Genomic DNA, 5,703 nt, shown 5'->3' with positions numbered 1-5,703 from the left:
ATGCTGCATCCCGTGGTGTGTTTTGGGGTGTCTGTGAGCTTAGTTTGATTTTAGGCAGCCTCTCTACTAATGGGTAGGGCTGTGTTCCTGTCTTGCTGTTGTTTGGCATGGGGCATCCAGCAGTGGAGCTTGCTGGCCATTGGGTGGAGCTGTGTCTTAGTGTTGAGACAGAGATCTCTGGGAGAGCTCTCGCTGATTGATATGATGTGGGGTCAGGAGGTCTCTTGTGGTCCAATGTCCTGAGTTCGGCTCTCCCACCTCAGAAGCTCAGGTCTGATACCAGGCTGGAGCACCAAGACCCTTTCAGCCACACGGCAGATGAGTGGTTTATTACCGAGAATATTAAAGCACAGAAACCAACAGCCAGATGAAGAGATTCATAGGGTGAGATCAAGAACAAAGAAACCTTAGTATTCTTGGAGTTGGAACCCAGCACAGTGGCACATGGAAGCATTCTGCTTTACCTACTTGGAAGCTCTCTGAAACCCTTTCTTTTTTTTTTTTTATGAGTTGTTAATATATTTATTAACTTGTTTTTTTTGTTGTTGTTGTTTTTTTAACATCTTTATTGGAGTATAATTGCTTTACAATGGTGTGTTAGTTTCTGCTTTATAACAAAGTGAATCAGTTATACACATACATATGTTCCTGTATGTCTTCCCTCTTGTGTCTCCCTTCCTCCCACCCTCCCTATCCCACCCCTCTAGGTGGTCACAAACCACCAAGCTGATCTCCCTCTGCTATGTGGCTGCTTCCCACTAGCTATCTATTTTACTTTTGGTAGTGAAACCCCTTCTTTTGTATTTTAATGGTGGCTTCACTAACATGGAGGTTCATGAAAACATTATTTATAACAATCTTGAAGTGGAAACAATCCAAATATCCATAAACCCATGAATAAAGAAAATGTGCAATGGAATATTAATTGGCATTCATATGGCATATTAATGGAGACTGGGGGCAGTGCACCTCAGGAAACATTTTAAATACAAATACCTAGGTAAGTTGAAAAGAAAACCATGGTAAAATTTATATCTTCAATAAAAATGTTTTAAAAAGATGGTCTGGATTTATAATGATCATAAAAAATAGACTTTGAGACAAGGAGTATTATATAAAATACAGAGGTTTATTGCATTATGACAAAATATTAATTTAATAGAAATTAAATATGTCATAAGACTAAGACACCTAATAACAGCACTTCAATATATTGAGCAAAAGCTAATAGCACTAAAAGAAGAAATTAAAATATTATAATTTAGAGTTAGACACTTTAACATAGCTTGTCAACAATTGATAACTCACCTAGTAAAATTCAATAATTATATAGAAGATTTGTACAATAAATGGCATTCTTTTCCAGTGCATTTGGAACACTTAGAAATACAGCTCTTATGCTAAGCCATAAAACACTTCTTAATAAATTTCAGAAGTATGAGTTTATTGAATGTGTCCTCTGATCATACCAGAATTAAACTAGAAATCAAGGAGGTAGATCTCTAGAATGTCATCAAAAGCATAAAACAAATTTTCAAAGAAACTGTGGGTTAAAGGATATCATGTGGGTTTTTAAAAAATAGTTCAAGCTGATAAATAATGAACAGATAACATGTAGATATTTGTGAATTGCTGCCCATGTAGTGATTAAAACATGTTCATAAAAGGAAAGAATATAATTACCTAAGTTTCAAACTTAAGAAGTTAGAAAAGTTAGAGCAGTGAGAGACAAAATATGAAGAGCAGAATTAGTGAAATAGAAAACAAATGATAGAGAAAAGAAACTAAAAGCAGTTTTTGAAAAGACTGATGAAGAAAAAAGAGTCAAAACCCATATCAGGGATGTAAAAGAGTTGACGTCACAATGGATGCTAAGACATTAAAAGGATAATAAAAGTATTATGATCAATTTAATGCTTATAAATTTGACAAAAGATAAAACTGAGAATTTCTTTAAGATTAACAAATTAAAACTGACAAAAGAAGAAAAATAAAAATTGGGGAACTACTGTATAGAACAGGGAACTCTACTCAATTCTCTGTAATGGCCGATATGGGAAAAGAATCTAAAAAAGATTAGATATATCTATATGTATAACTGATTCACTTTGTTATACACCTGAAACTAATACAACATTATAAATCAACTATATTCCGATAAAAATTAAAACAAAAATTGGAGAGCCCAATATTTGTTAAAATATAATGATCTAGACCATTACCTCACATGATGAAAAAAAGAAGGTAAATTGTAGAATTAAATGAAAAAGTTACATCTATAAGCCTTCTAAATAAAATTTAGCAAAATATATTCAACATCTTGATGTTTTAGATAGTAAACAGAAAGCAATAATCATAAAAGGACAATTGCTAAACTCTTCATTGCCCTACCTCAAATTTCTACTCATTAAGAAAATGAATTTTTCAAGCCACATTGTAGGATAAAATATTTACAAAATATATATCTGTAAAAGGACTTATACCCAGAATCCATAAAGAATTTTATAACTCAATAATAAATTAAAGAACCCAATAAAAAGTGGGTAAAATAATTGAACATACACTTTACAATGGAAGATGAATAAATGGCAAACCATAACAACAAAAACAACACACATGAAAAAATTCACAGCATAATTAGTTATCACAATAATGCAAATAAAAGCCACAATGAAATACCACTATACACCCGCTAGAATGGCTTAAATATAAGTCTAACCATATTGACCACTGGCAATGACGTGAAGTTTTCAAGCTCTTAAATGTTGCTTGTGGAAATGCAACCTCTCTGGAAAAAAAAAAAAAAAAAAGTTTTGTAGTTTCTGTAAAAGCAAAACATAAGCCTTATGACCCAGTAATTTCACTCCAAAAAGTTGAATTATATGTCCACAAATGATTGTACAAGCATGTTAATGACACCTGTATTCATTACTGACAAAACTGAAAGCAATTGAAATGTTCATCAGCAGGAGAATTGTTAAACAAACTATGGTTTATTTATACAATGGAAAACAACTCAGCAGTAAAAAAGATAAATAATTGCTACATGTAACAGCATGGACTTATCACACAAGCATTGTACTGAATAAAATAAATCAGGCACACAAGGGTATATACTATATGATTCCATTTGATAAGGTTCAAAAACTGGAAAAATTAGTCTGTGATAATAGAAATCAGAACAGAGGTGGCCTAAACCAGGGGTTGTTGTAGACTAGAAGAAGCAGTGAGGGAAATTTCTGGGGTAATAAAATTTATACCTTGATATGGATATTGCTTACACGAATATTAGCCAAGAATCATCACATGTTACCATTAAGATTTGTGCATTTTTCTGTATGTAACTTTTTTTCAACAAAAACTAAAACAAACAAACAAACTTGTTAGCAGAGGAAATGAGATATTGAGGACCTAGAGTTAGAAAGTTGTGGAGTTGTTTTCGGGACCCCAGGCCTCTATTCTACAAATACAAGTCAATTCCTCCTAATTCACGAAACTGAGAATGAGGCTGATAATGTTCTTATTCTAAAGCCTTGGGAGGAGTCAGGAATTCTTAAAAGGATGAGAAATAAGGAATTGGGCTTGAAAAAGTGTACTCTGAATTAATGTAAACTTTGTATGCTAGGAGAAATTATATGCTAATATAAATGAGAATGAAGCTTATTAAATTTGCATATTAATTTCATTTAACGTTTGAATACCTTTGCTTCAGTTGTATCTCACTTTTATCTATATCTATCCCATTTTTACATTATTTTAGTGCCTGGAGAAGTATTGGCTTTACCAATTATTTTAAATTTGGAGAACGTATAAGCCTAGAAAGACTGAACTTGAATTCTTGGCAACTACTAAGGTTATAGAGGAACGATCACCTTATTAGGTATCTTATTTTCTTACATCTCAATATTCAAAATATTTTTTCTGAAATGTTTACTACTGTGTCAAGTTTTCCAAAAAAAGAAATTTAGGAACTCCCTGTGGAACAAATTTTAAAATCATATCTAAGGAATGGATATATAGTTTGGATGTATTTTATCCTAAAATTAAAATTCAGTTTTAATTTAACAATAAAGTTTCAGTTTTTGTTTTAACCATATTGTGTATGAAAGGCAAAAACAGAGAAATGTGTTCAAGACCTTGAAAACAATTCAGCATCAGGAGAATAATAATGTTTATTTTCTTCCAGACATTTATGTGTTGTCAATAAATCATTTAATCTACTTTAAATTATTTTGCACAATAATGCCTAACTAATTTGGGGATAAGGTTAAGCCTTCTATTGATAAGTAGTAAGCCTTCTCATTAAACTTAATCTATTGTACTGTAAATGTCACTCACTCCCCCAAGCTCTTCCTCTAATCAATACCCTCCACTATTTTTCCCTGCCAGATGAGATAAAGTCCACCTCTGTGAGAGTTTTGACTCCACTCCCTCCAGAAGATGATTGCATGCACATTGAACGTTTTGCAGTCTCTCTTAACCCAACAGATGATTATAGTATACACATATTTTTTTAATTAAAGTTTTACAAGTTTTAAAAATATGAGGGATTCTTTTTGGTGGCCTTTTTAACATGGTAATGCTTTTCCTGAAGGGTATTCTTTAAAATATATATATACATGTGATATATACATGATATTATATATGATGTGTATATCTATGTCATCATATATGATATATACATGATACACGATATATATACAGAATACCATATATGACATATGTGTATGTGATTCCTTTCCAAACATTTCTTTTTTGAGTTAAGATCCATTTATACTGTTCAAATACTACCAGTCAGGATAACAAATTATAACTTTCATATATTTAAGAGTATTAAGTCTTGTGAGTTTGGCATTTGGCACATGGAGTGTATTGAACTTAATATATAAAATAATGAAATAAGCTCTATTGATAGAAGTGCTGCCAGCTTGGTATAAAGGAAACTCAGACTAGTCAAAATATAAAATCACCTCTAGTCCCCTGTTTTCCACATTAAGAAGCAGCTTGAGAAATTTGCTTGTCCACTGAGAATGGTATATGTTACAATGCCCTCTTTAGAAATGGTCAGAGGGTGAGAGAAATGCAAATACATGAGAGGATAGAACCAAGGGCCAAGAACAATGGACCGGGTGTCACCTTCAGGGAAGAGAACACAGACTTAATAAAGAATCATTTCCTGCCTTAACATAGGACAGTGTTTCTGACCCTTAGCACTATTGATATTTGGGGGTGGACAACTTTTTGTTGAGGGCAACTGATCTGTTCACTACAGGATGTTTAGCTGCATCCCTGTCCTCCATGTAATAGAAAACAAAGCAAAAAATATAGCATCAACTATATTCCTGCCGAAAATGCATGACCTAAATCTAATTATGAGAAAACATCAGACAACTCAAAGTGTTGTCTACAAAATATCTGGCTGTAAATTTCAAAGTGTCAAGGTCATGAAAGTTGAATTAAGACTAAGACACTGTTCTAGACAGCTCAAGGCATGATTCACAGCTAGATTATTTTTCTATAAAAGATATTATTGAGACAATTGTCAAAACGAACGGAATTTGGGAATTAGATAGTGAAAATGTGTTCATATTGTTACTGATTTTGATAGCTGTATTATGGTTATACAGAAGAATATAGCACTGCTGTATTCAAGGTCAGTGAGACATTAGATTAGTAATTTACTCTTAAATGATTATAAACACT

Source organism: Lipotes vexillifer, unplaced genomic scaffold (genome assembly GCF_000442215.2).
Source record: "Lipotes vexillifer unplaced genomic scaffold, Lipotes_vexillifer_v1.1 scaffold675, whole genome shotgun sequence".
Taxonomy (NCBI): Eukaryota; Metazoa; Chordata; class Mammalia; order Artiodactyla; family Lipotidae; genus Lipotes; species Lipotes vexillifer.
This window is presented reverse-complemented; position numbering follows the sequence as displayed.